Source organism: Chelonia mydas, chromosome 1, assembly GCF_015237465.2.
Source record: "Chelonia mydas isolate rCheMyd1 chromosome 1, rCheMyd1.pri.v2, whole genome shotgun sequence".
In the NCBI taxonomy this organism is placed as follows: domain Eukaryota; kingdom Metazoa; phylum Chordata; order Testudines; family Cheloniidae; genus Chelonia; species Chelonia mydas.
Genome location: NC_057849.1, coordinates 227701495 through 227723339, shown reverse-complemented (window position 1 = coordinate 227723339; position 21845 = coordinate 227701495). Strand labels below are relative to the sequence as shown.

At 42.4% G+C, this 21845-nt stretch overlaps 1 protein-coding gene across 2 annotated transcripts in view; it reads right to left on the bottom strand.

The window, feature by feature from the left end:
• A4GALT (alpha 1,4-galactosyltransferase (P blood group)) overlaps window positions 1-19154 on the bottom strand; it is a 60323-nt gene extending 41169 nt beyond the window's left edge. The window contains exons 1-2 of one of the 2 annotated variants that reach the window (XM_043538283.1): window positions 18738-19154; window positions 14441-14447 (exon numbers count right to left, since the gene is read on the bottom strand). The gene's annotated coding sequence lies outside the window, so the exon portion shown is untranslated. The remainder of the gene's footprint in view (window positions 1-14440; window positions 14448-18737) is intronic. The other variant, XM_037915126.2, reaches the window with a different exon arrangement.
• Between the last annotated feature and the right edge of the window lie 2691 nt (window positions 19155-21845).

The window sequence follows — 21845 nt, the reverse complement described above, 5'->3', positions numbered from 1 at the left end:
CTGGTCCAACCCCCTGCTCAAAGCAGGACCGATCCCCAATTAAATCATCCCAGCCAGGGCTTTGTCAAGCCTGACCTTAAAAACTTCTAAGGAAGGAGATTCCACCACCTCCCTAGGTAACACATTCCAGTGTTTCACCACCCTCCTAGTGAAAAAGTTTTCTCTAATATCCAACCTAAATCTCCCCCACTGCTACTTGAGACCATTACTCCTTGTTCTGTCATCTGCTACCACCGAGAACAGTCTAGAGCCATCCTCTTTGGAACCCCCTTTCAGGTGGTTGAAAGCAGCTATCAAATTCCCCCCCTCCCCCCATTCTTCTCTTCCGTAGACTAAACATCCCCAGTTCCCTCAGCCTCTCCTCACAAGTCATGTGTTCCAGTCCCCTAATCATTTTTGTTGCCCTCCGCTGGACTCTTTCCAATTTTTCCACATCGTTCTTGTAGTGTGGGGCCCAAAACAGACAGTACTTCAGATGAGGCCTCACCAGTGTCGAATCTAATCACGTCCCTTGTTTTGCAAGTTGTGTTTTTAAATCTAGCCTATTTTCTTCATTTATACATACTAAATATTCTCCTTTCCTCCTCCCACGGTCATATGCTCTGTTCCTTTAGTACATCTTTATTCATCTTCATTCTCATTAGATTACTGTCCTCCTCTGTATTCTTCCAATTCCCAGTCGAAAGTCTATTTTTAGTTTCCCTGTTATTTTAGAGTTGTCTTTGGTAATGCTCAGCACTGCAGCACTCAAACCACCATTAGCAAGGTTACAACCTTTCCTTATGGATTTAAAAAAACATTTTGAAATGCAGTCTTCCTTCACAGATCAAAAGGCGATTTAAATGTATACAGTGTCCACTATCCAAAACACAGACACTGCTATAACCACCTTCTTATTTGCTATTCCTTCTTGCAATGCTAGCAAAAGACTGCAAACCAGTATCACCAACAACTAATTCATTACACAGCAGAAGAAAAATGTTTGTCTGGGTGTTTCTTGACTTTCATTGTGAAAAAGCATCATTGCTATCCACCACTGAGAGAAGTTGTATGGCATGTGTTATGCAATATGCATTATTGCAGACTAGAGGACCATAGCGTTCCCATCTGGTATTAAAATCTATTACTTACTATCACAGTAAAGAGACCGCTTTGAAATAATGTATGTGTACCTGGGGCACTTTGTATAACCATACCATACACGAATATATGAAAAGATGAACACACACATACACCCCCTAGGATACAGCTTTATTTAGCTCAGACACTTTATAGCCACTTCTTTTACTTTACCATGGAACACCATTAATCTAGTGGTCAGATCAGGGGACTGTGTGCCATAGCTTCTGAGTTCTTTATATGGCTCTTTCACTTATTCCCTGTGTGAACTGGAGCAAATCATAATCTCGCTGTAAAATGGGTATAACGCTTAACCCTTCCATAGGGATGTTCAGTGACTTACACCCTTTGAGGTGCTATAGAAGTGCAAAATATTATTATTGAGAGACTGAGTTGCAGTGGACACTAGAGATGGCCAGAGAAAGCTGAATTTTGGCTCTGAAAAACTTTAGCTAAGATTTGCTTCCTGAAGCACTACTGTGATACAAGTAATTATACAACTGCAAACCAGTGAAATTCCAAAGGGAATGGACCTGGTCAGGATTGGAAAAAGTGTTTCCATTTTGACCCATCTAATATTAAATTACCAGAAAGGTGCTCACCTATATTAAAGAAGAACCAACTTCGTTTAGTAGGTTTGATCCTAATGACCTGCTCTTGGCCAAGATCAGAGACAACTTATCTTAACTCATCCTTCTCAATCTATCTGCTGCCATAGGCACCGTTGATTTCTCTGTCATTCCATGGCTCCAAATTCTCCTCTCACCTCTTCTGTGACTCCTTTCCTTTCAAAGTTTCTGTCACTGTCCCTCATGGCTCTGTACTTGGTCCTTTCTTCTCCTCTAACCCTTTACATCTTATTCCTGAGTGATCTCATCCATTCACATGGCTTCGTATCATCTCTGCTTATGAATCTCATGTTCTCCCTTTTACATCAAGTTCTCTCTTGCAGTCCTGCCATGCCTCTCAGACTGTCTTTCCACCATCGCATCTGGACTGTCCTGTCTCCACTGTTTGCTACAGACTTCTAAATCACACTAGAGAAAAGGATGACCGGCTCCTTAAGCAGTTATCTACAATGTGTCCAGAAAAAAAGCTGCATTATCTTAGGGTACATCAGTCTGAGTAACATATGGTAGAGGTATGCAGTGTTGTTGGAGCCATGATGGTATCAGACTATTAGACTGACAAGGCGGGTGAGATAATATATTTTATTGGACCAACTTCTGTTGGTGAGAGAGACAAGCTTTCAAGCTGACACAGACAGAGCTCTTCTTCAGGTTGCGTCTTACACAGAGCTCTTTTTATGGTTGCATGCTGTCAGTACTTAAAACGTCCTCAGAATTTCTAAATAGTTCAGATGACAATATCTTAACGCAAAAAGCATTGTATCCACCATGGGGGAAATCTTTATTAGACCTCATCTTGACAGATAAAGAGGAACTGATCACAGAACTAAAAGTTAGTGGTGGCTTATGTACAAGTGGTCACGACTTGATCATATATATGATGTGCAAACAGAATCAAGTACAAATCTCTAACATATATATGGTGCTTTAAAAGTGAGCCAGATCAGTTGGGGGAGAGAATTTAAACAGTAAAATGTGAAGAATAATTGGGAACTATTTAAGAACATTTTACTAGATACCCAAGAAGCCACAATTCCACAATCAAGAAAGCTGTACTGGTTTTAAAAAAAAACACCTGCCTTAGAGTGGAAGTGAAAGTAACATAAGAAATATCTATCTCAAATTAAAGAAAAGAATATAAATCAGAAGCTAGGAATTGCAGAAAACTGATAAGGGAAGCAAAAGGACACAAGGATAAATCTATGGCTAGCAGAGTTAAGGACAATAAGGAGGAGTTTAAGTATATTAGGAACAAAAATAATCCTAAAAATGGTATGGGTCTATTACAAAATGGAAATGGTGGAATCATCAATAATAATGCAGAAAAGGCAGAAGTGTTCAATACATATTTCTGTTCTGTATGGGGGTGGGGGGGAACAAAACACATATGACGTAGTCACAGCATATGATCAAACAATTTCCCTTCCAGGCACGTATTAAACAGTAGCTACAAAAGTTAGACATTTTAAAATCAGCAGGTATGGATAACTTTCATCCAAGACTTTTAAAAGAGGTGGCTCAAGAGATCTCTGGGCAATTAATACAGATTTTCAATAAATCTTGGAACAAGTGGGGAGAAGTTCCAGAAGACTGGAAGAAAGCTAATGTTGTGCCAATATGTTAAAAGGGTAAATGGGACAACCCCAAGTAATTATAGGCCTGTCACCCTGATATAAATCCCAGGCAAAATAATGAAACAGCTGACGAGTAACTCGATTAACAGAGCATTAAAGGAGGAGAATATAATTAGTGCCTATGAATAAGGGTTTATGGAAAATAGATCCTAACAAACTAATTTGATATTTATTATGTGATTATAAGTTTGGTTGATAAAGGTAATAGAATTGATGTAACACCATTCTGTAAGGTGTTTGAGTTGGTACCCCAAGGACATTTTGATTAAAACTATAATACAAAATTAACATGGCACAAATTGAATGGATTAAAATGTAGTTAACTGACAGGTCTCAAACGGTAATTATTAATAAGGAATCATCATTTAATGGGTGTGTTTCTAGTGGAGTCTCCTAGGGATTTGTTCTTGTCCCTAGCTTATTTAACAAACTGGAAAAAAACACAATCATTACTGATCAAGCTTGCAGGTGAAATTTAGGTTTGGGAGGGGTAAATAATAAAGAGGACAGGTAATTTATACAGAGTGATCTGAATCACTTAGTAAGCTCGGTGTAATCAAACAATATGCTTTTCAACATGGCCACATGTGAAGGCATACATCTAGGAACAAAGAATGTAGGCCATACTTACAGAATGGGGGACTCTATCCTGGGAAGCAGTGACTCTGAAAAATCACAAAACTTAGAGATCAAGGGGGATAATCAACTCAACACAAGCTCCCAGCACACTGCTGTGGCCCAAAAGGCTTGTGCGATCCTTCGAAGTATAAAAAAGAAATCATGAGTCACAGCAGAGGAGAAGAGCAGGTTCTATGACCTCTGTATTTTGCACTGGTCTGACTATACTCTGATACTGTGTTAGTTTCTGGTGTCCATAATTCAAGAAGGATGTTCATAAACTGGGGATACAGTGATCTCCAGATTCAGAGAACAATTAAAGGGCTGGAAAACATGCTTCATAGTGACAGATTCAAGGAGCTCTGTCTGTTTAGCTTATTGAAGAACAGAAGGTTAAGGGGTGACTTGATTACAGTCTGTAAGTACCTATGTGAGGAAGAAATATTTGATAACAGGCTCTTCAGTCTAGCAGATAAAGATATAACAAGACCCAGTGGCTCCAAGTTGAAACTAGACAAGTTCATACTAGAAATAAGGTGTAAATTTTTAATAGTAATTAACCATTGGAACAACTTACCAAAGGTTGTGGAATTTTTAAAAACAAGATTGGATGCTTTGCTAAAAGATATGCTCTACTTCAACAGGAATTAATTCAGGGAAATCCTGTGGCCTGGCTATACAGGAGGTCAGACTAGATGATCACAGTGGTCTCTTCTTGCTTTATAATCAATGAATCTCAAACAACACAGCAAAATTTAAGCTTCCATCTTTCCTTCTAAACCCTCTCTCCTCTTCCTTCTTTCTTCCCTGCTGTTGAGATCATCACCTCCCCGATCACCAAGTCTCTCATAATTCTGTTATATCTGACTCATCCCTCTCTTTCTCCATTCACATTCCGGCTATTGCCAAATCCTTTTGGTTCTTTCTCCACAATAGGTCAGCTGTCACTTTTCCCATTGATACAGCTAATAGTCATCTCCCTCTTTTACTTGTGCAACTTACTCCTTGCTGGCCTCCGATTCCCATCTCACTCTCATCCAATTTAAGCAAAAAGAATGTGACTAAAATCATCTCACCCCCATAAAACAGATCGAAAGCATTTAAAGAAAGGAGTGAGGCAGTGACTTTCTCTCCTTCCCCTCCACATCAAGCTCAAGCCTCTTGTCCTAGAGGACTCTGTGTAACTCCATCCTTGCCTACCTCTCTCCTTGCCTTTCTTCCTACTCTCTTCACACCATACAAGCCTCCTATCTGCCTGCTTCCTTTTTCTCCATCACCTACTTATATTTGGGATTTTGTCCATAGTGCCCCATGGCTTGGAACTTCCTAGTGCATTGGGTGACCACCCTTTTTCATTCAAATCCCTTTTAAAAACTCACTTCTTCAATGACACCCAGCAGGATGAATTCATATTAAAAAGAATTTCTATCTACAGCTCATTAATAACAAGATATAGGGACTGATACTCAACAGTTATCAATGGCATAGCTCCAAGGCTTGATTTGAAAGGGGAAAAATGTCATAGTATTCTTACAGTCTCACTCTACAAGCCAAGGTCAATAACGATTAATTTATCATCGTTGAGCTTCTGAGTTAACACCCCACCTAAATGAATGGGGCAACTTCCAGAGCTAGAGTTTCAGGCTCTCTGCAGACTCAGCCAGACGGTTCTGCATCATTTTATACCAAGTTCATATTCTGAAGGTTTTCTTTACTGCTATTAAAGCTAGATACTTCTGCTTTGTTTTTAAATGAAAACAGAGACTTTGGAGAACAAGATGGTATCCTTAAAAAAAGTGTTGTATTGCTGACCTGTCCCAGTTTGAACCCCACATAACTGTATTGAAGTCAATAGAACTATGCCAATTTATACCAGCAGAGGATCTGGCCCATAATTAACAGGCCTCTCTATCCTCTGATCATCCAGGACATTGTGTCTGAATTGTTTTCTCTATGTCTTTTTCTGGTTTACACACAGAGTCAAAAACACTGTCAGCCCTTAAAATGATCATAATCCTACCACCTTAATTGATGTAACTTAATATAAAACTGAATTTATACACAGCATTCTGTAGCTATATTGCATGAGTTACTGCCACTCAATATGTGACACTTGCAGTCCTCATCCTGTGCTGTCAGAGAAGTCACCATCGTTTTCTGCCCTCATTTTGTATAGCTTTCTGGCAGGTCCTTCTCCAAAGATATAATACATCATCTTGGCTAATTCTGACAAATCGGGATGAACTAAGTAAAATAGCTGTCTCTATGTTTTCTCGGACACTGGAGTATGTCTCCTCTGGTTTCTTTGCAGACCTTCTCTGAATTTCCAGCCTCAGCTCAAGGACTATTATTTCAAGTAAAAAAGAATCATTTTTGATCTTAGGAATCATACCCTGTCTAATAGAACTGATCAATAAATAATGAAAATTGTTCAAAAATGTTCAAGAAAATATTTTGTTGCAACAATGAAACATTTCTACCAGCTCTCCTGTCTATTATATCGTTAAGACTACAATAAAGATCTTCTGATCCGTTACCAATGTCTTTGTGCACATGGATCTGGTGACAGTATAAAAGTGCTTCCTCCTTCATACTGCTATCCAGGAACTGTGTCAGTGTATTATAAGTCCTGAGCCTCTCCTTCCGCCTATATTACAAATCCCAACATGTGAATGTTTTCTTAGTCCTAATTTGATCGTCCAACATTTTAGGATGCCTTTCCATGCACTGGATAGTCTTAATGACACACAGAGGTGGTTTTGGTTTTGCTATTCATCCCTGATTTTAAACTCCATGAAGGAAGGGAACAGGTCTCCTTTTCTGGAGATATGTACCCCACTCTCTCCTCTTCTAAAGTCACTCACGTCAGTCTTTTCTATTTTATGGTATATCTAAAAAGTACACTTTCCATTTTTTTTTGCTGAAGGACTGTTCCTAGATGTACTTTATATGTTGTTATTTAATAGTAGTTGAACCAGTTTTGGAGGATTGCAGTTTCAGTTATGAAAAAGAAAAAAAGTCAGATGGAAGTCGGAGGCTTTCCATTGACTTCAGTGGACTTTGGATCAGACCCTAGACTACGAACAGTATTAATAAAAATATCAAATAGTAGGATTGATGCCATGTTTTATTTCATACAAAAGAAAAAATGTAAACTTATAAATTACATTTTAACGAGCTTATCAAAAATACCAAATAGTATAGTGTACTTAAAATTTTTTTGTTGAGGACACATACAAGTTACATTTTGCAGCATACAAATGATTTATCTTGTTACCATTAGCAAGATTTAAACACTGACGTACATTAAATAACACTTAAAATGTCTCATGCTAAACACAACATTTTTATCATTATTTAAATTAGAGCTTTCTGTCAAAAAATGCCAATTTCTCAAAACCAAAACTTTTTCAGGAGATGTTGGTTTTTGACAAAATTTCCCATTCCCAATTTTTGAAGCTTTTCTTTATAAGCTTATTTTTATACAAAATAGAAACACAATTAGACAAAACATAAATAAATACACACACGATGGAAATAAACAAACAACAAAATTCAGTGTTCATTCTTTGTAAAACTTGGGAGGGGAAAAAAAAGAAAACAAAAAACCCTGAACCTGTAGAGGTTGTGCAGAGCATAATTATTACAGTGACTAAATAGATAAATAAAAGTGAGACATAACCTATGAGTATTGGGTACTACTATATACTAAACTGCAAAAGTATGCAATACTTGTGTGTGACCAGGCATCCTCATATTTTTTCCTATTAGAGTCAATTTTCTATTAATGCAGTAGTAGAGAGCTCACTATGCCAGTTTGCGTATGAGAGAGGAATTGCAGATTTCCATTTTCTCAAAATAACTCTTTTGGCCACTAAAATAGTTACTGCAATCCATTCCTTAGTATTCACTGGTAATACCAACTCATCCAGCACCCCTAAAATACAGAGGCTTGGTGAAGGAAAGATAGTAACACAATTTTTTTGAGAGAGCACTTAACATGGCGTTCCAGAACATTTTTTGGCAGGTATAGAGGATGTGTGAAAGGTTGGCATGTGGCTGTCTGTGTCTCCAACATTCACTGTGTGTTGCCAATCTACCCTTAAACGATCATTCTTGAGTCCAGTAGTGCCTGTTTAATAACTTGTTCTGGAAGAATCACAAGGATAAGGAACTTGAAGTATCTTTCACATTAAACCAGATATCCTCCCAGGTTTCTGTTGTGATAGTAAGGCTACGTTCTTTTTCCTATTTTTCTCGAGACTGACATAGTAATGCAAAGCATTAAACCACTTATAAGCAATTCCTACAAACTGACTTTTGTTTACATATTTCTTAACATGTTCCTCTAGAGATGAGAGAGTTGAAACAGACCAATTGTCCCCTAGTCTTGCCTGAATCTTTGAGGATAGCCACTGAAAGAAGGAACTGAGAGATAGCGGTAGCTGATATTTGTTACACATGTAATCCAAGGAGGCCAGTCTATCATCCCATATTATATCTTTAATTTTTGCTAATCGTTTTTCTATCCATATTGTCTTAACCGTGAAGTTGATCTTGATCCTGAGGCACAGGTTATCCCATAGTGGTATGAGAAGAGAATGAGTAAGATAGGATGCTGTAATCATCTTAACACTTTGCAAGATGCCTGTGTAGATTACTCCTGTAGGAATTCTGTGCAACTGTGCAATGCAGAATTTTGCAGAAATTAGTGTGTGCGCAAAATTTCCTTTCCCCCATAGAAATGAGCTGCAGTACTGCTGGCAGCCACTAGGGGGCACTGGACCCAGCAGAGCCCAGCTCCCACATAAAAGACACTGCTGGTGGGGGGAAGGGGACAGAGCTAGGGGGTTCCCGGCAGCTGCAATTCCCTGCACACTGTGAGGTAAGGAGACGGTGCCACGCAGGAAACCCCACACAAGCCTGGGACTGAGCATCGGGATGTTTCTCCCTCTGGATCCCTGTGCTCTGAGGGGTAAGTGGTGGGTGTCTGGGCAAGGGCGGGGGCCCGCACCTGGGCTCTGGGGGGTAGGGAGTTCGGGTGTATTGGCTGGGGGTGTGTGACTGGGCTCTGGTGGGGGCAGGTTATGGGTGTCGGGGGGGGGGGGGGGGCAGAGAAATAGGAACTGGGTTGTCATAGGGGTTTCTTTAACTCTCTTCTCCTGGGAGGGATGTGTGTGTGTCTGTATCGTTACAGACATACTTGCTGACAGGTATTTTGAAATAAATTACCAAAATAATTGAAACTGACGTGATTATGTAGTGTTATTTTAACAAATAAGATTTGAAGAATTTTAAAATATTGTGTGCAGAATTTGTATTTTTTTGATGCAGAATTCCCCCAGAAGTAGTAGATGCAAAGATTGGATTTTTTCTTAAGGGTATGCATAGCCTCTTAAAATATGCAAAAGAAGAGAGGAACCAAATGGCATAGCTAAGTTTTTTTTTTAAATCTCCAGGCTAGTATGTATACAAAGCTATTGGAGGGGAAATCTAGATAATATAGGTACAAATCTGGCAACCCCATGCCTCCAGTTGCCCAGGAGTTTTTAAGTGTCTTGTGTGACAAGCAAGGCTTTTTTTTTTAATCCCATATAAATTGGATGATAAGCCTATTTACGAGAGCAAAGGAGATAACTTGAAAGGCAATAGGCTAATGATACAAGTCATTCTTGGGCAGATATTCATATTGGTTATTTTCTATTCTCCCCAATAAGGACAGAGGAAGGAGATGCCCCCTCTATACATCCTTGAAAATTTCTTTTAATATATAGTCCATATTTATAAAGACAATTTTGGGAAGATTAGGACTAACTTCAACACCTAAAGAGGTAATTTCTTTGCATATTTACAAGTGAAAATACTGAAACTGAGAAGGATCTGGTCTTTTGGATATACCCATTGCATATGACTTATTCTAGTTAATGCAAAAAATCAGAGATCTTTTCAAAAATATCAACTATTTTCAATAAAGTTGGGCTTCTTCAACAGCACAAAAAGTCATCAGAATCCAAACTGATTGTTTGATTGACCTAAATAGATTTTTTTAATTGTTTTTGGTTTGCAAAATTTTGAGATTTTAACTTTGCATCCCATTTTTTTTTTTTTTTTGGTGTGTCAGAAACTTTCCTGGGATGGGAAAACCATTTCTCACCCAACTCTAATTTTAGACTAAATGATGCAAGAAGAATATCAAAATGCAATTTTTAGGCATTAATAAAAACAAATTTCCTATCTTGCTGCCCTAAATGGCTTTCTTTTGGATCTGCATTGTGAACAGGTTTAGCTTCTTTTTCACGTCTTCTCTTTTGGGTTCTTTTACTCTTTGGAACCCAAATCGTTTATAACCACATTCTCTATCAGCCTGCTAGGCCAATGTCTGTATCTTTTAAAAAAAAACAAAAACAAAAAAACTCCATCAGCTACCATATGGTACAGGAAGTTCTCATTTTCTACGTCCAGTGTACAATCCCACACTTCCAGAGTTTTGTTATAGTAACAATAGAAACTGACAAACTGTACAATGCACAATTCCTTTTAAATAGATTTTAGCATCTTCTAAAATAGCAGCTTCATCTTTCTTGAAAGGTTCCTTCCCCACTCTGAACTCTAGGGTACAGATGTGGGGACCTGCGTGAAAACCCCCTAAGCTTAGTTTTACCAGCTTAGGTTGAAACTTCCCCAAGGTACAAACTATTTTACCTTTTGCCCTTGGACTTTATTGCTGCCACCACCAAGCGTCTAACAAATATATAACAGAGAAAGAGCCCACTTGGAAACGTCTTTCTCCCCAAAATCCTCCCCAAACCCTACACCCCCTTTCCTGGGGAAGGCTTGATAAAAATCCTCACCAATTTGCATAGGTGAACACAGACCCAAACCCTTGGATCTTAAGAACAATGAAAAAGCAATCAGGTTCTTAAAAAGAAGAATTTTAATTGAAGAAAAGGTAAAAGAATCACCTCTGTAAAATCAGGATGGTAAATACCTTACAGGGTAATCAGATTCACAACATAGAGAATCCCTCTAGTCAAAACCTTAAGTTACAAAAAGACACAAAAACAAGAATATACATTCCATTCAGCACAACTTATTTTATCAGCCATTTAAACAAAACAGAATCTAACGCATATCTAACTAGATTACTTACTAAGTTCTAAGACTCCATTCCTTTTCTGTGTTATAACCTTGTCTATGTTATGCATTTGATTGTACATGTGAGCAATCTGCGAGAAAAAGATAAATTTGGAGATCTTCACACACTCCCCAACATCATTCAGTATGTGTGCAAGTACATGTTTGACTTTTAAATCAATAGGATTACTCACATGTGTAAAGTTAATCATATGCTCAAGTCTTTGCAAGTTATTGTAAGGTTTAACTGATCTACAACAATTCTAACCATGCTTGTTTACTGTTAGAGGTCCCAATCTTGGGACTTTTTACATATATATTTAACTTGACAACATGAGTACACCCATTGTTTTAAAAGTTAACCACAAACATAGGTGTTTGCAGTACTGGAGGTCTTTTAGTATTATAAAATGTGTTCTAAAAAGTAAACTTAATTTCCATCTGCCAAGGTACTTATACTGGCACCCATAGGATCTCAGTAATTAATTAAGACCCAGACCTTGCGAAGACTTGTGCTGGTGCTTAACTCTGTACATTGTGAGTTGTCAATAGAACTACTCACAACACATAGTTAAGTACTTACATAAATCTTTGCAGGATCAGGGCTAGACAGACAAATACATGAAAATCCTGCATTTTAAAAAAAAAAAATGAATTGAACTATGATACTCCAAAACCATAACTTTAACTAATGACATCTTTAAAATATTTCAGGAGCTAGCTAACAGTTAAACAACCTTATACTACTTTATTGAAAAATATCACTTGTAACAAGAGGAGGAGGAAACTACTTGCTACGTACAGTACCTTAATTAGGCATGGTATAAGAACGGAAGTACCTTCTTTTCTTTCCTCTGCATTTTAAACTACTAACATTTTACATTATCTTGGGGGGTGAAGTTCTTTCACTTCAACCAGTCCTCCTGCATCCCTGTAGAAACAACTCTAACAAGAGATTGACATACTTAGTGGTGTTTGTCCATTTTTGGGGGGTGAGATGTTGGGGGGGGGCGTTAGTGCATTCATTTTCATTATAGTTGGAGACTGGTTTGGAGAAAAAAATGTGTAAACTTAAGAAACTCAAACCATTATTGTTTACTTTTTCATAAGACAATAATAAAGTACTATTCAGAAGGGCCCTGATCTGTGAAGATTTAAGTAAGGCCATATGTAACTTTACCCATAAGAATATGGCTGTAGTGGAACTGCTCATGTGTTTAAAGTTAAGCCTTTGCAGATTTGGGGCCTTAGTTTTTCCTCATATTTACTTTGTACAAGTATTAATACATTGTTCCTCTTAATGCTATAGTTATTGCTGTATAAAATATCTTTTAAATTTAATTTAATCTGTTTTTTTTCCTTCCTATTCTGATAATTGTATATGGATTATTTTAGAATAAACACAGCATAGGGTAAAATTTAAACAACAACGTTCATAATTGGGGAAAAACATATGTACAGGCCAAAATTGTGAAAAATGGGGCTCTAGTAGCTCCTAAAACCCACAATGGCCTGTCAGGGACCAGAACCAACACCATGTGACACATATGCTCACTCAAAACAGCACAGTCAATATTCACTATTCAAAATCTATCTGAAGCTATACTCACAGCAAAACAGTCACATAACACAAGCAAATAATTCTAATCAACTACATCGCTGGCAGAAGTTGTGATCTATTCAGTCAACTCAAAAACATCATCAACAAAAGGGGGGAGGAGGGGCTAAATTTAACCAATAAATTATTCACTGAGCAGTTTGCTCAGCTTCAGCAGCTATGCAAAAATAAGTCATGCAAACCTTGGCAAGCAAGGTAATAGGAAGGACTTTCCACATTATGAAATCCAGTAGAGGCTGAATGTTGTACGTCAGTGATTCTCCAGCTTCTCCATTCTGCAGACCTTTTCATAAGGGATAAGGGTCTTAGGCCCCTGCAACCCATCCCGACTGCAGCATTTCCACATTGACCTGCCTCTGAGCACCTCCACCCCTCTGGCTCACCGGATGCTCTGCAGCCAGGAGGGAAAGGGGCTGCCTGGCAGTGCAAGGGCCAGAGCTGCCAGGAGCCTAGGGCCAGCCAGATCCAGGTAGTGGGGCCACCTTTACAGTGGAGCCCCCAGTGGGGAGCAGGAAGGAAAAGCTGATGCCCAGTGGGCCAAACAGAAGGCTCTCACCAGCAGCTCCAGCCCCGTTCCCTCCTCTGCCAGGCAGCCCCCTTTCCCTCCCCTGCAGAGCACCCTCCACACCAGCTGGCGCCAGCACTAGGCCTGGGCAGGGGGGTCAGCACAGGGAGGTTGCAGCTTGGGACCAGGCAGTGGCCAGAGCTGCTGGAAGCCTAGGGCAAACCCAGAGGTGGAGTCAGATCTGAGTTTTGTGGCCATGTGGATAGCGGAGCCCACAGCTGGGAGCAGGAGCCAGGCACAGGCAGGGGGAGGTGCGATGGGTCTAGAGGGCTTCCCTGGGCCTCTCCTAGCACCCCCACTGCCCCCATCTTCCTCACAGTCCCAGGTGGGGACCCAGAATTGAGCTTTGCAGGGTGCTTTCATGGGCCAAAGACCGCCACTGCCTCCTCCCCTCTAAGCACTGCTTGGTTTCACTCTGCGTTAGTCTTCACTACCTGAGGCAGTAAAGCTCCCAACCCGGGTCAGAAGTCTTGGGCTAGTGGGGCTTGCAGTAGCAGTCTAAAAATAGCTGTGTAGACAGTGCTTTGCAATTGTGGCTTGGACTGGAGCTCCGGCTTTGAAGCACAGGGAAAGAGGGGGTCCTAGCAGGGCTGGATTTACCCCTTACATGCCTCTAGGCACAGCAACTTCAGCGCCCCCCGCTGCCTACAGTTGACCCTGCACCAATATGAATGTGAAACTTATTCTGTATTGTATTAAATCTGTGCTGGCCTCAATATACTGGCCCCTTTCCTCCCTGCAGCAGCCCCTCAAAGCAGTGCTGCCCAACCCTAGCCCCCCTCTCTGCTGGCGGAGTAGCCCCTGGGGCAGCGGGGGAGGCCGGGGCACAGCCTTCCTGGGAAGGCATGAAACCCTCTGCCATGCACGGCCTCCCAGCCCGAGCCAGGGCACAGCCCACCTGCCCCAGACGAGGTGCAAGGGGGGAACTGTACCTCTCCCCGTGGCTAGTGGTCCCCTGGTGTCTTCCGTCCCTCCCACAGCCCGGCATGGCAGCTGCACTCCGACTCTGCCAGTGCAAGCGAATGGGGCATTGGCAGCAAGGCCTCCGAGATTGGGAAGGGGCTTGGATGCTCCCAGCACCTTCAGCAGCTGCCGTACTCACAGCGCCCCCAGGCGGGCTGACTCGGATGCTCACCCTGCTCCATCCCCATACACTGGGCAGCCACCAACCCCTGCCAGGAGCCCTCTTAACTTTTAGGCGCCCCTAGAATGCCAGTACCCCTAGGCACGTGCCTACTGTGCCTAACTGGAAATCCGGCACCGGGCCCTAGCCGAAACCTCATAGAGTCTACAAAGCTGTTTTAGACCACTAGCTCAAGTCTCTCTCCCGCGGGCTGTGTTGAGGTCCATTCCGAGAACCAGAACAAAGGGCTCTACGTAGAACCTGCAGTCCAACAAACCACACTTCACTTACGTCTACAGTGCAACTGGGAGGCGTACCCCGTGCAGCTCAGGTAGGCATACGTGCATTAGCTGTGCTCGAGCTAGCATGCTAAAATCAGCAGTGTGGTATATGTGGTGGCTCAGACCAGCTGCTCAAGTACAACCCTGGCCAAAATCTGAGGTATGTACTTGGAAGGCTAGCCTGAGCCAGTGCAGCCACACTGCTATTTCAGCCTGCTAGCTCGAGCAAGTGTACCTCTACCCGAGCTGGGAAATTACATCTTCCCAGCTGCGGTGTAGTTGTACCCTTTCTGGACATGTGCTGAATGTCAAGATGAAACTGTACTTGTGGCTTAACAAACTGGGCTGTGGCACAGGAGAGGTCAATCTCTGTGTGCCTCTGTAAAATGGGGATGATAATAAATCCCCTTCTCCTATCTTGTATGTGTCTTTTCTATTTAGTTTGCAAGCTGATCAGGACAGGGACTGTCTCCTATTAGGAGTGTGATGCCCAACACAATGGGACCCTGACCTCGGTGAAAGCTTCCAGGCACTGCTGTAATACAAATGATAATGAACACCACAGAGTTTACTCCCACTATGCTAATTTCTTAAATACACCAGAAAGGCAATAGTTTTGCCTTGATTTTTATGACTTCATGCTGTCCAGTCTTACTGTCATTGCTTTTTTGTGCACCTTTTGCTTGCAGGCATAAGATACACATGGGCAGTAGTGCCTATCTTTGAACGGTAAACCTGAATTTAAAAACATTAAATGGTAATAAGCATTGCTCAATCCAGCCACATCAGCACAATCTCCTGTACCTAGTGAAGATGTTAATCAGTTCCAAACAACTCTTCTACCTACTCAGTACAGTTGGGGGACGAAGGCCCTGACCCAGTTCACTTTTGTGCACCCTCCGTTCAGTCTGAGTTGATGGCGTAAAGCACCTCACAAGAGTGGGTATTAAGGGCTCATCCTGCAAACCCTCACTCACGGCAATAATCCTATCTGAGGAAGTGTTGGGGGATCAGGTCCTAACTTTGTGCACGCTCTTTCTCTTTAGATAAAATGAAAGGAGTTTGCTGTGCTCTGTTTAGACCATCAGGATCCATAACAGAGAACACTTCTCTCCACATTTCAATGCCTTTGGTAACTTGCAGTTCTTCACCAATAATTATTTCACTGTATTATCTACAATTTTCACACAAATCAGATGAACCCTCCAGAATTTTGCCTATATCTAGACAGCCCGATTCAAGATTCCTGGAGCATCTAAGACATATTATTGTACCAATACAACATCCATGCACCTGCACATTTTGAGGCGTTTGTACACCCAGGATGAAATCCTGGCTTACTGAAGTCAATGGGAATTTTGCCACTAACTTCAGAGGGGCCAGAATTTCACCACCAATACTGAGCTTATGTCATGTTATTTTAAAGCGTTTATGCCAAATAACCTCAATGGGCTAAACAACCTATTTGCATCATAGGCTCCTCCAAATGAAGACAAAATGACAATCAAATGCACATACATGAAGGTTCCATGTTGACAGGCACAATGAGGTCACTCACTATGTGATAAAATATAAAGCAGAACCAGCTCACAGAAACACAAAACAAAGGAAAAGGAAAGAGTCTCTCTGTGGTGAAAACAGGGCTTTGGAGCTGTGCTCTGGCTCCGCTCCAGCTCCAGGCAAAAACCTGCAGCTCCACTGCTCTGGAGCTGCTCCGCACTCCAGCTCCACTGCTCTGGAGCTGCTCCGCACTCCAGCTCCGGACTCTGCTCCAAAGCCCTGGGTGAAAAGCTCATTCTCTGGGGTATAATTCACTCCTGTGAACAGAGCCTCCACAAAGCCAATACATCATTTAGGGTTGAGATTACCAAAGGAGTTTAAGGAATTTAAGCACCCAACTCCCACTGAAACTCAGTGAGATTTGTCCAGCTATCTCCTTTAAGTTCCCATGAAAATACCAGCCTTTTGCTCAAAATATGATGCATAAGCATAGTGATGCTGGCTCTCTGCAGTGGGGCGATTCTCTCCTTATAGGCTCAATCATGCAAACCCTTATCCAAGTGGACCTTGTTACCTCGATGGGAGGATGCACATGTGTATGGATTTGCAGAATCAGACCCTACCCTTATAGAACTTCTCAGAATGCAACAGAGAGAGAGAGACAAAGAAAAGCTTCCAGCCAAGGAGAGTTACCACAGCTTCTACTGTCTACACCAGGGAAGGCTTCCTTTTGACCCGCCTGGTAGACCTGGTGCCTACAGACCAGAAGGTCCCCATAATGCACAGTATGAGTATGAAGTAAGTCCAGCCACAGATTGGGCTACTCTGCTTTTTGATTATGTCCATGTTAGTGTCTGAGCACCAAATAAAAGACACAGGGGCAGGAGTATGTTACTAACATTTGTGAAATTAAAGGATTTGCTTTCCCTAGGCAAGTCAGTTTAAAAACCAAGCAAGAACTGTCTAGAAACAGATGATGTCCTTCAAGCCCAGGGATAGGAAAATGTTTTTATTAGCAGTACAGATTGTTGGGAAAACACACATTTTTAAGAGTCTGAGCTGGCTGCTATACAAAATTAGATTAACATTCACTGGGATGGGCACAAACCAAAACTTTGGATCCAAATTCCCCTTGGACTATGGATGTTCAAGACCTGGATCTAATTTTGTGGTTTCTGCCCACCTTCATGATTAAATACAAGAATGTTGCCAAAAAGAAAAAGGAGTACTTGTGGCACCTTAGAGACTAACAAATTTATTTGAGCATAAGCTTTCGTGAGCTACAGCTCACTTCATCGGATGCATGCAGTGGAAAATACAGTGGGCAGATTTATATACACAGAGAACATGAAACAATGTTACCATACACACTGTAACGAGAGTGATGAAGTAAGGTGAGCAGGAGAGCTGGGGGGGAAAAACCTTTTGTAGTGATAATCAAGGTGGGCCATTTCCAGAATGTTGCCAGTTCTTCCATCAAGTCCTTCTCATTCCTTCCTATACACCCTACTCAGAAAAATTACATTCAAGTGTCCCTATATAGTCACCTGAATAGTATTGCAGGTACAGTGGCTCACAGGCTAATCACTGGAAACATACATCTCTTCCAGGGCCCTTAGGTGCACACTCCTCCGCCTGTCCCTTCCTTCCCTGTCCTCCCGCCCCCAACGCACTCCCCAGAAATTTCCATCTGTTGCTCCAAAATTCAAGTGCATTCCAGATGTTGGATCTGTTGCTCCAAAATTCAAGTGCGTTCCAGATGTTGCAGACAATGGCCCCACATTCTCATAAAGCAACACTTCATACTGCCCTATTGGAAACACCATTTTGCCCCAACGACCTGTGTGTTGAATGCTGTTTCCCTGACAAAACCCGGCGACGCTGCCTTAAGTTGGCCATTTCTGTGCTCCCCTCTCTTCCTAAAACCCGCCAAGCCACACGTGAGTCTTGGTGGTGCCCATCTTGTGAATGAGCAGGTGCCCGCTCCCCTGTTAGTTACCCCTGAAGCCAAAGCAAGGGAGCGCGCTCATACTGCGCCACTGTGAGCTATTGCAAGATGCGGGGATGCCAGGGCACATCCCCTTCTCCAGCTCCTTCCCCCCGGCAAGGGCTACACAGGAGGCTCGGGGGGAGCGGGGATCGCAGACCCCCGGGGATCGGGAAAGAGAACTTCAGCCACACCCCGGGAGCAGGCGGCCCCCAGGGGACGCAGTCCCGGAGCGGTGCCGCTTCTCGCCTCGGGTCCAGTTCCCAGCCTTTGACTTCTCCCCTCGCCGCCTCCATCCCCCTCGCCCGGCAGGCTCCCTCCGCGGGCGCCCCCCTCGCCCAGCCCCAGCGGCGCAGAGAGGGGAGCCCGCAGCCGGGGGGAACCGGGGCGTGTGTGGGTGGGGGGGGTCGTTTTCCTTCCCCCCCCCACCACCCCATCTTCCTTCAGCCTCAGTGTGTCCCAGGCAGCCCCCTGGTGCCCCTTAGCTGCCCTCGCCTCCCCCGCCCCGCTCGGCACTGCCTGGAAAAACCTACCTTCAGCCACTTCCCCCGCCGCTGACCCACGAGGCCCCTCCCGAGGCGGCCGCTCCCTGCTGGGAGCCGAGCTCTGAGCGCCGGAGGAGAGAGGCGGCTCCCGACAGGAGGAGCCCCCTCCCCCGCCTCCAGTCACTTCTTTTTCTTCCTCTTCAACCACTCGGCTTCCCAAGTGCGGCCAGCCCCGCTTCCCGCACCCCGGCGCGCTCGCAGCTCCTGCGGCCCCACCGCCCTCCCGGGACCGAGTCCCGCTCGCCAGGAACCACAGCTAGCAGCCGCCTGCAGCAGCGGACGCGTCCCTGTGCCTCGCCGTCCCAGCCCCCAGGCCAGTGATCTCTCGGCTCCCGCGGCCGCAGCCCGGGAATGGCGCGTTAATTGGCAATTAGCTGCCTTTGTTAGCTGCAGGTGGCAAAGGCAAACTTTGTCCCCTCCTCTAACGCTTGCTGCCTCCTTCCTGGGGGGAAAGGCCTACAGGGGAAAGGTAGTCAGCAGGCAGATCAAGGGCCAACTCCAGAGAGCCCGAGGCTTTTAAAGGGAGCCCACCATCTCTTTATTTACTTATTATTATTGGGGGGGTTTATTATGATTTTATCTGGAATCGAGACCTTCACTATACCTTGGCCATGCAATTAGGACAGTGCCAAAAAAAAATAATTGACTACCCCTGTTCTACATCCTAAATTGGCTTCACTCTTCCTTAGCAGGAGAGGGGTCTCTTCTCTCCTATCTTTTTAGGTCTTCACTTCCTCCCTGATTAGCTCTCTTTGGAAAAATCACAACCACCCCGGTGAAGCTTTAGCCAGACCCTATAGCTGCTGGGCAGCCTGGGCCAAATTCATCACTGGAATAACTCCATTGAAGTGACTAGAGCAGCAGGGACTGTGTTGTCAGGGTTGTGAACACCCTCACGTATTAATCAGCTTGTTTGCCTGGCATGAACTGCAGCTGGAATGAATACTGCTGAAATCTTCCCCCCAGTCATGGAAACAAGTTAGCTGGGGGATATTAATAGAGCCTGGATAACTTCCTAAAGCGCCTCTCTGAAAAAATCAGCACTATAATGCCAAGAAGTGAATTCCTATGTGAGAGCACATGAACAGGGAGAAAATGAGGTGGGGACAGGTCTGTCTAGCTTTAAGGACCTGATCCTGGAAACCCCAAGGGCTTGTCAACATTTAAAAGGTTGGCCACTTGAACTAAACTTCTCAACTAGACTAGTGTGGTTGATGTATCAAAAGTAAATGTAGCTACACCAGCATAAAAATGCTTATACGAATATAGTTTATTCCTGTTCAGTAATCTAAACTACAAGGGCTGGTCTACGCTTGGAATTTAGGTCAACATAGCTATGGTACTCCAGGTGGTGAAAAACTCACTTTTACATCCATCTAACTGCATCTACACTAGGGGTTTTACCAGTATAACTATGTCAGCAAAAAAAAAAATAAATAAATAAAATCACAGCCCTGTCATGTTCATAAGAGTAGACCACACCTTAGGTATATGAATAGTGATCCTGTAAACACTATGATAACAACATAGTAATATAAAATATAGTAATTCAGTTTGATATCACTGGACTGAAACAGAAAGACAAAGAAATGTTACACACTTCTAAAAAAAGTGCATGAAGGTTTAATCACAAGAATGATGTGTTCTCATTTATTCCAAGTTATCAGAACAAATTCTATTTGTCAGGTAGATTTAACCCTAAATCCTGAGATCACGAGGATTCCTTGAGTAACAAAGGGGATCAGAATTTGCCTTCTTAATGTTACCAGAGCTGCACCATTAACGATGGAGAAGCTACCACCACTTCATAAACTAAATGCTTGCAGAACTGGGACTGGAACCCTGAATATCCCGTTGCTCTTTTTAATCTGCTATCACACAGCATGCTCTGAAAAATCTAGAGTACCCAATACTGGTCCCACTGCAATCAATGGTTAAAAAAAAACGGGAACAGGATTGAGCCCAAAACTCTCATCAATTCACCTTCCAAAACAATTAACACAATATATTATTGATCACAACAATTTTTCTTCAACTATGGCCTGCTCTGTAGCTTTTGACAATAAGGAAAGTTTGAAGGGCTAGTAACACAAGTGTCATTGAGCCTGGGGGAGGCAAAAGACCATATCAAATCAGGGTAATTTTTTTTAAATGACCAATAGCTCAAACTAACATTTGATGAATTTTCTTCAAAAGTTGTAGGTTTTGTTTTGTTTTGTCATCAGAGTAAATCTAGTAATTTTTCAGGCCAAACTGATTTTCCAAGCCAAAATTACAGAGGCCAAAAATAGGGCTTCAGAATGGAAATTATTTTCAACCCTCACTCTAGAGAATCTTCCATTTGTGTGGCTGTCTTGGATCTTAGATGACCCCATCACCTTAGTATCCGAGTGCCGCCCAAAAATTATGAAGAGTGCACATAAGATGTTTTGCTGTTCCCTCCAGTAGCAGAACCCAGATTTTGTTTTTATTTTATTTTTGCAGTGCTATTGTGTGAAGGCTGGATTTGCATTTTGTTTTGAAGATGCTAAGATTCACATTCATCCTGATAGTCTCCAGCAGTGATTTCCAGAGTCATAAGAGAGTTATTGATAAAGTTTAGATCCAAAGTCATGCAAATTATGAAAAAATCTCTCAGCCTCAAAAAATCTCAAATCAACCTCCTATTAAAGAGACTGTATCAATTAATTTAGAGGCCCCTCCCCAAAAAAGAAAGTGTGCAGTTTGTTAGAAAACATAATTAAAGACACCCGCTAGAGTCTGAAATGTTTTAAACACAGGTTTTTTGGAACACCTTTTCAGTTGATATTTTCTATACAAGGGCTATATGGCTTATACAAAGCGGTTAGATTTTTACAATGGGAAAGTGGGGTTTTCTCCCACGTTTCCTTAATTCAAAAATGGCTGGAGAGATTTTCCTAAAATTTTAAACACACATGCACACAAAACCCTAGGGAAACACCTTATATTATCAGCCCAAGAGATTGTGTTTCGTTCTGTTACATAAAAGTGGATCTATATAAGCAAAGGTAATCAGAAAGGCTAAAGTCTGAAACTTGCATGGACACAGTCCTCACGGAGAACTAGTGGGC